At 42.0% G+C, this 12,409-nt stretch overlaps 1 long non-coding RNA gene across 1 annotated transcript in view; it reads right to left on the bottom strand.

Moving 5' to 3' along the window:
* LOC120317291 overlaps positions 1-12,409 on the bottom strand; it is a 62,987-nt gene that overhangs the window by 25,777 nt on the left and 24,801 nt on the right. The gene's annotated exons all lie outside the window — the stretch shown is intronic.

Raw genomic sequence — 12,409 nt, 5'->3', positions numbered from 1 at the left:
CTGCCTAAAGCTACTTTTATTAGAACAGTTGTAGCACAGTAACCTTGAAGTTTGAATCTGCTACCTTTCCTCCTTCTTTTATCTCCATGAGAATTGGGGAGGGGTCATTTATATAAATCTCTTTCTTGATATGGGCTCAAATTACATTTATCTGATTGCTTCCTTGGTAACAGATCTTCCCACTGTTCATCAAGACCATATTCTAATCTATAAGCTCTACAGATAACAATAAGACTTCATTAGTCTCAGGAACCAAAATTTCTAACTTCAGTCCAATACAAATTACAGCACGTTTAACTCCTACTACAAACAAGTTCAATTTAATATGCCTTATTAATTTTCACAAGATTTAAGCACAGTTGATTTCATGAAATTGAGACCCAGTGTTTTATTTTCACAAACACAACAGGACCACACTGTATTAATATAAGATATGGTATCCATCATTATCAGTAAAAGGAAAATGGGTTTACGAAAAAGTCTCAGATCCATAAACTACACACTATCCATTAAAATGTCTGATTACTATCTCCATTTTCCAATGATTTTACTTGTTTTACACAAATCCCTCTGAAAGTAAAGTTCAAAATGCTTTCTGCGATGTTTAAAGGAGTTCAAGGTGAAACTGCAGTTGCTGGGGCAACCTAATCCAGCCATTTGCTTTGGTAACATGCTAAAAATATCCTTACTGCAAGGAAGGTAATAATAGCTTGGCTAGTCACAACCAAATCAAATCAGATCAGATTCTTCAGAGATGCTTGTGATATTATCAACCAGATTTGCCTCTCCTCCACCCTGCCATTTAATTAAAACACTGAGGAGAAAAAGTTGTGGGGGAGGGGAAGGAGCAAACAATCTTAGTTAAGGATTGTCTTAAGTCAGAATGAACATTTTTTTCAGGCCAAGGGGGAGATAATTTTCCACAATGAATGAATGAACAAATGTAATATTTTGACTCACTAGTTTAATTGGCTTCTCTATCTAATTTTAGAACATGTGTGGAGAACAGATCACATTTTAGTTTGTATTTATGCAGAAATAATGAATATTCAAAAGGGTTCAGAAAGTTGCCTTTGGTTTTTGTATGGACAGTTTGCTTTTGTGCAAGCTCAAATCTTGCAAGTTTTGGAACATCTTAAACCTGTCTGAATCTAACTCCTGCCCATTAGCTCTATCCCTATTTATCTCCACAGCATTTTACAGGAGTTTGCCTTAGTAGTAAATGCCTTATTCCACCCAATTGCTTAGGCATTTTATTATGCAAGTTAAAACAAAGTTTTTCTTATTTTTAATAAAACCCATTTTAAATCGAAAAGTAAGGCTGATGTTCTCTAGCCATCTATCTCAAAGCTATTGGGGCCAGATATATGTTACAGAGTTGATTTTCCTTTTGTTATCTCTATTATGCCCAGTTTATGGCTGGAGAGAGTTTCATTTCTATCACATGCTGTCTTCCACTCACCCCTGAGTCTGGGAAGATGAAGGTGGCAGTGCCAAACTATTATACCAATGTAGCCAGATACTTTGCCATGCACTCCAGGAGAAGAGAGGTGGAAACAAAAGGGGCAGGTCGAAGAGTCAAGACTTTTTCACCCACAGCATTGCCCTCAACATGTCAACTATTCACTACTGCTGCTGTCAAACCCCCACAAGGCAGAAAATATGCTCAAATTCTACTTGAATTGAGCTCCAAAGAGATTTGCAAAATGGTGAGCTATCATAATATTGTATAAATGTCTCTTAAAATTGGTATCATAGCTGCCTTTCATTCAGACATTTCCCGCATTAGTCGCACACACTCTCACACAAATACACTTGAAGCACTGTCAAAACAACTAAAATTACAAGTATAGGAATGTACATGCTAGTTAAACTTCAGTGTTAGAAAAGAAATATCTTTAATTAATATCTATAATTAATCCTTGTACTTCTATATTCTGATACTAAAGCAATAAGAAAGATATTTTTTAAAAAATATGTGGTTTTAAAAATATATATTAAAAGGCTGCATGATTTCCTTTCAGATGCAGACCATATGACTTTATCAACATTTACACGACTTTGTACTCTCCAGGCTAAGGTAATAATAATGTTTATTAGAATTATTATTTAAACAATACTTGCTGCAGTAATATTTATCAAATTATTTGCCTTCAGGAAGACATTAATTTATTTGCTAAATAGCAAGTCCGTTTGGCATAATACCAAAACTTATACAATATAAAATGTTCTAGTTCTTTTCTTGGGCAATTGTGACCAGACGTTCTGTGGATGTCCTTATATGTTTTTCCTATATATTTATAATTTAAACAACATGATTCTTTGTGGTGGTTGGGGGGTACAAAACAATTAAACAAAATATAGGAGAAAAATCAGACATGTCATTAAATAGAACTAAAACAATTCTAAAGGTAGGGGGAGGGTCATTCCAAAGGGCAAGGACAACCACCAAGAAGGCATACCTCCTGGGTCTAATAAGGTGACATTGTTTCAGAGAAGAGACCTAGAGCATAGCCCTATTGAACATAAGGGATAGGTAGATACCATTGGAGACAGAGGACACTCACCAGTAAGTTTTAAAAGTGATAACCAGCACTCTGAATTGCTTCCAGAAGCCTATTGGGAGCTAGTGGGGTGTTACAAGATTTAATGATGCATGCCCAAAATTACTGATGCTGTTGTTCTGGACCAACTGAAATCAGATGGTCTTCAAGAGCAGTACCACGTACAGTACATTGCAATAATCCAACTGGGAATTGACTAAGGCATGAATGACATAAAATATAACTGGAAGAAGCTGATGAATGCCTTTCCTTCCTTCCTTCCTTCCTTCCTTCCTTCCTTCCTTCCTTCCTTCCTTCCTTCCTTCCTTCCTTCCTTCCTTCCTTCCTTCCAACATTAGACAGAGGCTAATTAATAATAATATAAAGCAATTCTTTATTAAATTATATCTAATTCTTGTTACCATCAAGTTACTTGAAGCCATTTTAAGGGATCAGGAAACTGGAAGCAGATAAATATCCCTGAGGGAAATTTTGACAGGGAAAAAAAATTTATGCAACAGCTTAGTCATAATAGCACTCAAGGAAATCATTTTCATTTCTTTAGAGCTGACACTTAAAAACTCAGATTATGTCTGAGTATACTATATGTTCTGGAAAGTTAATTATGTTTTCCTCAGTCTTAAGCTAGAGCAGTATTTCTCCAGATTTGGGAGCAATTAAACCTCAGAAGCTCCAGCTAAAAGAATCCCAGTTACAAAGTAATGGGCAATTCCCCCTCTTTCTCTGATGCTAATACCAGTCTTTTCTATTTTGCTGTTCTCCAGATACATTCAATTTTAACTGCTGTCCTATACTTACTAACCAGTAAGAGACTGATGCTAGCTAAGGATTATGGGAATGTTAGTTAGTTCAATATAGTTGGAGGGAGTAACATTCTGAGAAATTGATGAATGGGCCAGCAGCCCAATGCAAAATATTGAATGTGATACATTCATAGATCCCAAAACAGTAGACCTAGGAACAACCCCTCATTCAAAGACCAAAGTTGCGACAATCCTGAATGAGTGATACTTATGACCAGGTCTCAAAGTTTTGACTGCTGCAGTACTCCCAGAGTCATGTGATTTGGATGCTTGGCAACCATTTGCACTTAGGATACTTACAGCTTCCCACAGTAATGTGATCACCCTTTGCAACCTTCCCTGTTTGGCATCCCACAAACAAAGTGAATGGGGAAGCTGGCAGGTACTGCAAGTCATTCCTGCTCCCATCATTGATAATTAGCTGGTAATTAACTGATAATCAGCACAATTCATGTATTTCTCATTAACAATCTCATGGCCCCAATGTGCCAGTTTCTAGGCTATTTTCATCACAATTCCTCATAAGTATACTGCAGTGGTTATCAGGATATGGACAGATGTAGTAACTCTAAATGTTTCTAAATAGTCTCATAATAATTGATATATCAATCTAATCTGAGAAAGATACTTAGCATTTGTGCTTTCACAGAATTATTAGTTCCTCTCCCCATCAGCTCACATTTTTCCTAGCTAAACTGAGATATAAGGTCTCAAATGACATGAAATAATACAAAAGCAGAAAACGTGAACACTCACAAGCTTTGTAGAGAAAAGGCACTTTATCAGCCATGCTGATAGCACCATGAAGAGAAGCTCCCAGTAGCAATTTGTAGACTGCATTGCCCATGTAATGGATATGCCAATTTACTTTGCAAATCACCACACAATGGGACACAGAAATATGAGAGCAAATTCACAAGAGGAGGTATGACTATTTCTGCTTCTCTTGGGAGTTTTTGTTTCTATATACTCTTTATGAATTAATGGAGCATTGGAAGTAGTAAACTTGACAAGTATATTTGAGAAATAGAGGATGTGCACTGATTGGTTCATATTCATGTTCTTAGGTTCTTCTCTGTGCTCAGCTAACTAAGCAGCAGAAGGTATTACCTATGAACTGCACAATATCAGGCATGTGGGTGAAAACAAGGAGGAAGTGTCAATTTGATGCAAACTGAAAGATCCTTGTGCAGTCAGATGCAACTTGTCCCAGTGGAAGAGGACTAGAAAGAGACAATCCCAGTTCTACTGTAGTAAATCACACAGAGAGGCAGTAGGAAGCCTCAACTCTTGAGAGATATTCAACTCAAACTGAGCTTTCCTGCATTTCATTAACTTACTATGTCTCATAGCTCTCCAGTACACTGCTTAAGAAAAGCCAGCCTAAAGCCTTTGCCATCAAAAGTAAAAACAAACATTTCTCCAGCTCTGCAGCATTGCTCTTTTAAAAATGTGTGGGGTTTTTTTTTTTTACTGTAACTCAATAAGGGCTGGAATAAGTGCAAAACCCAATGTTGTGTGCCCAATTCATTGTCTTGGATGGTATCTCGTTTGTCATCTTGCTTCTTTCAGAGAATGTCAGGCTGGCTGCCACTTCCCCCAGCAATTTCCCCTTGACAGGCAAGAACAGCCAAAACCCAGAGAGTAGGAGGGAGTACATCAGTATCCTGAGGACAGGCACCCCTGAAGAAATTTTCCAATAGGCTTGGTTCTACTCAGCAGCTATTGCTCATTTGGCACTGGAGGATGCATTTGGGAACAGCTTCTGCTCTTTAATCTCAATAAAAGAAAGAAAAAGCCAGCTGACGAAACATATTGTGTCCTGATGGTCAGCTTGGCATCCTAGCTTTAATGTCATTCCTTTCCTTCCCGTAACTAGCTTAACCTTTAGGACAGCCAAAATAAACTATGTGCCTGCAAACTGGTCTCAGGAAATTTCAACAGCTTGGAAACCAAACAAATACAGAAAAAGAAACAATATTAATGTATCTGGAACAATGACAAAAATTCAAATACAGAGATAAAATCAGAATTATGCAATAAGAGCTTCTTTTATTCTACTGAAAATTAAATTCCTTGAGGGCTTTGATTTTGTTGCTGTTCTCATGGCCAGCGTCATCAGCTGTGTCATAATCAAGAGCAAAATTAAGGCAAATTTTAATAAAAAATATCTAAAACTAATTCTACTACTAGTTATTTCAATGTAAGTTCATTTGAATACAATACAATTTTGTTGGTATTTATTTCAAAGACATCCCACTATCACAAATAAAAGGAAGTTTAAACTGCAAAAAACAACTGTATAATCCAATTCTCAAAACATCTCTCATTTAAAAAAATATTTCCAAATAAAAAATAACATAAAATAATTAGATGGTTATAAAAGCCAGAGCAATCACTATTATCTGTTCATCTAAACATAGCTACATTTAAGATTTTGATCCATTCTTGTTTTCACACTATGGCAAAAGAAGACCAGAGAACAAACAGGACCCCTACTTATCTGTAAGATTCCTCCTAATAAGAGGTGAGATAAAAATGAATTCTGCAGATAACACTGCCATTATTGCCACCTCCCTCACCCAGCCTAGCAAAAGATTTTAGTGTTGAGGTGAGAATGTCCTTGTCTAAATCAGGAGCTTTTCAATTCTTCAAGCCACAATACCCAATAGTAAAAAAAAAAAAGTTTTTATAAAAATATAATAATTAATATCTCTTACAAAGGTGGCTGCCTTGACTAGTTTGTTCATATGCCTCTGTTCTGGCAGGATGAGTAGAAATAGCTGGTTAATCCAAAGGCTGAAACCTGTGACATATATTGAAGTAACCAAGGAAATGCTAAAATTGTTGCCTCATGTGCTCTGCACTGCAGGAACTCTGTGCCACATCATATCAATTTTCATTCATTCATGTTATTTGTTTATTCATTTATTTATTAAATTTCTATGACCACCCATTCACGTAAGCTGACTCTGGCTGGTGCACAATCTTTGTTTATTATGAAACAAATGCTATCACAAGGGCATCCACTGGGGGTTCTTAAACAAATCTTACCTGAGGGGAGGCACAGAATATGGTGGCCAGATAGGAATAGCTCCTTGTCAGTCCCAGGGAATACTCTATTAAAAGTTTCAGGAACCACTATCCCTTTTAAAAGCTTCAGGAAGGGGAGACATTGGAAGCAGAGATATTGTTAGTCAAAGGAAAACCTCTGCCACATGCATGTTCAGCGGAAGATTAATAGAAATGAGTGGATCCAAGTCTTTCAGGAATAGAATCTTGCAATATAATTTTGGAAGTTTGCTTTTTTGAAATCAGCTGGTTGACTCCCTTATAAATTCATTTTGTATTTTAAAGGAAGATGTTCCAATCAACTTTACCATGAGGGAGGCAGGGCTGTCCTGATGACTTGGCTTTGCCACCTTCCTCACCTTCTGAAACAGGGTTCAGGACTTGATTCGCCAAAGATTTTCAGGGCAGGGAGGGAAGGAGGAGAGAAGGAAGGAAATCTATTTCTGACTTCCCTTTCCTCATTTCCCTCTATAGCATGGTTCTCAACCTTTTTAATGCCGCGACCCCCAATCGGTCGTAAGTCGAGGACTACTCAACCGGTCGTAAGTCGAGGACTCCTCAGCTGGTGCAGTACCATTTGCAGAATGGGACTTTTGGCGGGCTCAGCAGGGGAGAGACAGCCTGGACAATTCCTATTGGCTTTTGAAAGCCAATAGAATTAGACTTTATTCAAGAGAGTCTATTCTATTGGTTTTCAAAAGCCAATAGAATAAAAGGGAGTAGCACAGCTAAGGAAAAGGAGGAAAAAAATGGCGGACTGCGTTGTTTGGCGACCCCCGTGAAATGGTCGTTTGACCCCAAATGGACCGGACCCACAGGTTGAGAACCACTGCTCTATAGTTTCACTCAGAATGAGGCATTCCAAAATTTGCTTCCTGGTCTTTTTAGGATATGTGGTAACAAGTGTGGGACTATTCTAGTGAATCCACAGCCCACCCAGAAATCCTATGTCCTTCTCTGGGGTTTTCTGGAAGTCACTGAGTCTTCAAAAGGGGTATTATATGGGGCTGCCTTTGAAGAGCCTCTGGAAACTTCAGCTGGTATGAAATGTTAGTGTGTGTATAGTACCTAGATAAAAAGATGTTAGATCTCTATTCCACAAGCTGCACTGTTTACCTGTTTGCTTCTGGGTTCAATTTAAGATTCTACAATTTAAGTCCTACATGGCATGGAAGCCAAGTTATTCGAGGAATCATCTCTCCTTAATCACGTCTACCCATCCCATTGGGTCTAGCAGAAAGAGCATGTTGCAGGTTCTGTCCACAAAAGAATATCATTTGATGGAATGGGGGGGAGCCTTCTTTGCTGAGGCACCCATTCTAAAATATCATTCACCCTACTGTCAGAAAAACATTGTTGATCTTCCAGAAGAGCCTGAATAAATGGCATTGGCAGCTGACCTGCGGATCTGTTAGCAATAGTGTAGAACCTGCAAAGTGACTGCATTGTTAGTGAAATTGACTGTCTCTTACTGATTATGGATTTTTAAAAAATAGTTTTATTATTTAAAATGGCTTTTTGTTAAAATAATAATGATGATGATGATGATGATGATGATGATGATGATGATGGTGATGGAAGGGATCTTGGAGGTCATCAAGTCCAACCCCCTGCTCAGGCAGGAACCCTACACCATTTCAGACAAATGGCTGTCCAGTCTCTTCTTAAAAACTTCCAGTGTTGGAGCATTCACCGCTTCTGGAGGAAGGTTGTTCCATTGGTTAATTATTCTAACTGTCAGGAAGTTTCTCCTTAGTTCTAAGTTGCTTCTCTCCTTGATCAGTTTCCATCCGTTGCTTCTCGTCTTGCCTTCAGGCGCCTTGGAGAATAGCTTGACTCCCTCTTCTTTATAGCAGCCCCTGAGATATTGGAACACTGCTATCATGTCCCCCCTTGTCCTTCTCTTCTTTAAACTAGACATACCCAATTCCAGCAACCGTTCCTTATATGTTTTAGCCTTTAGTCCCCTAATCATCTTTGTTGCTCTTCTCTGTACTCTTTCTAGAGCAGCGGTTCTCAACCTGTGGGTCGTGACCCTTTTGGAGGTTGAACGACGCTTTCACAGGGGTCGCCTAAAACCATCGGAAAACACATATTTCTGATGGTCTTTAGAAACCAAGACACCGCTCCTCTATCTGGCCGCTGCCGCCCTCCTCCACCGCCCTCCTCCTCCTCTGCCACCTCCAGGGTGCCCTTCTCCTCCGACAGCTCCTGCTCCTGCCGCCACAGCGCCATCGCGCATGCCCCCGATGCCCCCCTGGGCTGGCTCAGCGGCCAGATAGAGGAGCCGAGCCGGATCTGGGCTGCTGTAGGCACTGCCGCTGGGCTGCTCTGCCGTTGCCGCCACCTGAGCTGACCTGCAACACTGAGCCGAGTCGGTCTCCACGCCTCCTGGTTGCCCAGCCGCGTTCTGCCCCTGGCCGCCCTCCGTACCATGCAGGAGCCTCCCCGCGCCGCCCGGCCAGCCTCCCTCGCCGTTGGAGGCCACCTCGGTCCTCTGGCGCCTGGCGCAGCCGTGGGGCTGCTGGGCAGGAGTGGCTCCTTCCTGGCTCACTGGGCTCTCGGCCTCGGAAGCGGCCAGGGGACGGGGACGAGGGCAAGGCAGCAGTGATGCCCGCATGTGCATCAGAGGCCAGCCGGCCGGGCCGGAAGGAGAGAAGCGGCGCCTTCCGAGCGGGAGCTGGCACTCCGGCTGTGCCCCTCTCGCGTGCAATGGAAAGGGGCTCCCGCGACCCCACCACTGCGATGGTGCTCAGAAGGCTGGAGGGTTGGGCAGGTCTCGGGGGGGCGGCTGGGAGAGGGCAAGAGGTGCCGGGATGAGGATGGGGGGCTCCAGGTTGGTGGGTGTGAGGGCAGCCGGTGGCTTCGAGGTGCGCGGATCCTCCGCGCAGCTTCCAAGGCCCCAGATGTGCCGTCGCTTAGCTCTCCACCAGGCTCTCCACCAGAGCCTCCTCCCCCTCCCCGGGCAATTCTGCGGAGCTGCTTGTGCGTCATTGGCAGCGCCTCCCCCTTCAATCTCCTTCCTTCCTTTTCCCTTCAATCTCCTTCCTTTCCCCTTCAATATTTTTTCCTTCTTTCCTTCCATCTCCACCCCTTCCCCTTCAATCTCTCTCCTTCCTTCCTTCCTTTCCCCTTCAATCTTTCTTCCTTCTCTATCTCCTTTCTTTCACTTTCAATCTTTCTTCCTTCCTTCCTTCCTTCCTTCCTTCCTTCCTTCCATCTCCATCCCTTCCCCTTCAATCTCCTTCCTTCCTTCCTTCCTTCCTTCCTTCCTTCCTTCCTTCCTTCCTTCCTTCCTTCCCCCTTCAATCTCCTTCCTTCTCCATCTCCTTCCTTTCCCCTTCAATCTTCCTTCCTTCCATCTCCATCTCCATCCCTTCCCCTTCAATCTCTTTCTCCTTCCTTCCTTCCTTTCCCCTTCAATCTCCTTCCTTCTCCATCTCCTTCCTTTCCCCTTCAATCTTCCTTCCTTCCTTCCTTCCCCTTCCGTACCTCCCAACATTTTTGAGCAAGGAAGAGTAAGCTTCTCCAGCGAGCATTGCTATATTGTTTTGGTGATTAATCACTATGCTTTAATTATGTTCAATTCGTAACAATGAAAATACACCCTGCATATCAGATATTTACATTACGATTCATAACAGTAGCAAATTACAGTTATGAAGTAGCAATGAAAATAAGTTTATGATTGGGGGTCACCACAATATGAGGAACTGTATTAAAGGGTCGCGGCATTAGGAAGGTTGAGAACCACTGTTCTAGAGTCTGAGCATCTTTTTTACATCGTGGTGACCAAAGCTGGATGCGGTATTCCAAGTGTGGCCTTACCAAGGCATTGTAAAGTGGTATTAATACTTCACGTGATCTTGATTCTATCCCTCTGTTAATGCAGCCCAGCACTGTGTTGGCTTTTTTGGCAGCTGCAGCACACTGCTGGCTCATATTTAAGTGATTGTCCACTAGGACTCCGAGATCCCTCTCCACAGTTACTACGGCAAGGTACCCCCTATACTATACCTGTACATTTGATTTTTCTTGCCTAAATGTAGAACCTTACTTTTTTCACTATTGAATTTCATTTTGTTAGATAGCGCCCAGTGTTCAAGTCTGTCCAGGTCCTCCTGTATCTTAAGCCTATCTTCTGGAGTGTTGGCTATTCCTCCCAGCTTGGTGTCATCCACAAGTTTGATGAATTCCCCATCTATCCGCTCATCCTAATCATTGATGAAGATGTTGAAGAGCACTGGGCCTAGAACAGATCCCTGGGGCACCCCACTACACACTTCCCTCCATATAGATGCAGTTCCATTGAGGACCACTCGCTGAGTACGGCCGGTCAGCCAGCTACGGATCCATCTGGTGGTGATTTTGTCTACCCCACATTTTTCTATCTTATCAAGTAGTAGGTTGTGATCTACTTTATCAAATGCCTTACTGAAGTCCAAGTAAATTATATCCACAGCATTCCTCTGATCCACTAATTTTGTCACTTGGTCAAAGAATGCAATAAGATTTGTCTGGCATGATCTGTTTTTGACAAACCCATGTTGGCTTTTAGTAATGACTTTGTTTGCCTCTAGGTGTTCGCTGATTCGTTGTTTGATTATCTTTTCCAGAATCTTCCCAGGTATTGAGGTCAGGCTGATAGGTCTGTAATTTCCTGGATCCATTTTTTTCCCTTTTTTTGAAGATGGGAACTATATCAGCTCTTTTCCAATCCTCTGGTAGTTCCCCAGTGCTCCAAGATCTTTGAAAAATATAGTTCGGTGGTTCTGAGATCACATCTGCCAGTTCCTTGAGAACCTTGGGATGTAATCCATCTGGTCCTGGTGATTTGAACTCGTCTAGGCTGGACAGGTGCTCACGTATCATTTTCTTGCCTATCTTAACTTGTGTTTCTATACTGTTTTATGTCTAATTATTTTTTGTATTGTTTTGTGTTTTTAACTTCTCATATATGAGATGGGTGGGCTATACAAATTGAATGAGAAAAGAAACAAATTATCTGCATAGTTATGTTAACAGTTTGAATCCTGATATTCAATAAGTGACTTTGGGCCAGTCACTCTCTCAGCCCAACCCACCACACAAGGTGGTTGTTGTGGGAAAAGGGGCGTTGTCTTACCTGAACGCCTTTTCTCAGCATGACGATGGAGAATCCACCAATGGGTTATGCTTGTCTTCTGCCCATAGACTAAGTCAGTCAATTTTCCTCTGCCTCTTTCAGGGACCTTCATTCTCCAGTTCTTGACTGAGGCGAAGTTGCTGACTAAGATTTCGTTTGTTGGCTCAATCCTCTGCCCTGCACAGAACCTGACTGGCCCTAAAGGTGGGAGTGGATTCTCCATCGTCATACTGAGAAAAGACGTTCAGGTAAGACAACGCCCCTTCTCCAGCATGACGAGTGGAGAATCCACCAATGGGACGTACCAAAGCCTCACTGTCCCTGTGGGAGGGGAGCAGTCTGGGCCTGTGTCCCATTTTCTGTACTACAAACTGGAGGACCCTCCTGCCAAATGAGGCTTCTGCAGATGCGAACCTATCTAACTTGTAGTGTCTTATGAAGGGGGAAGGCATCGCCGCCCTACATATTTCCTCAATATGTTTAAAGTTGCCCACGCTGCTGTGGTGGCAGTGCTGCAAGTGGAGTGTACGGTGATTTGTCTGGGGACTACTAGCAACTGTCCTGGTACGCCACTGCTATGCACTTCCTGATCCATCTACTGATTGTGGAAGTTGTGACTTTTTGACCCTTTGTGTTTGAGTGGAAGGAAACAGGGCGTCCGACTTGCGGAAGGGTGCCATTTGCTTAATGTATTGCCTTAAAGCCCTCTGAATGTCTAAGGTGTGCCACTTGCGCTCCAATTCATGGGAGGTCTGAGGGCAAAAATCTGAGAGCACCTCCTGTGTTCTGTGAAACAGGGAGTTAATCTTAGGAATGAAGGAGGGGTCTAATCATAGGACCACCCT

The sequence above is a fragment of the Crotalus tigris genome, unplaced genomic scaffold (genome assembly GCF_016545835.1).
Source record: "Crotalus tigris isolate CLP2741 ecotype Arizona unplaced genomic scaffold, ASM1654583v1 scf7180000019587.205037, whole genome shotgun sequence".
Taxonomy (NCBI): domain Eukaryota; kingdom Metazoa; phylum Chordata; class Lepidosauria; order Squamata; family Viperidae; genus Crotalus; species Crotalus tigris.
This window is presented reverse-complemented; position numbering and strand designations above follow the sequence as displayed.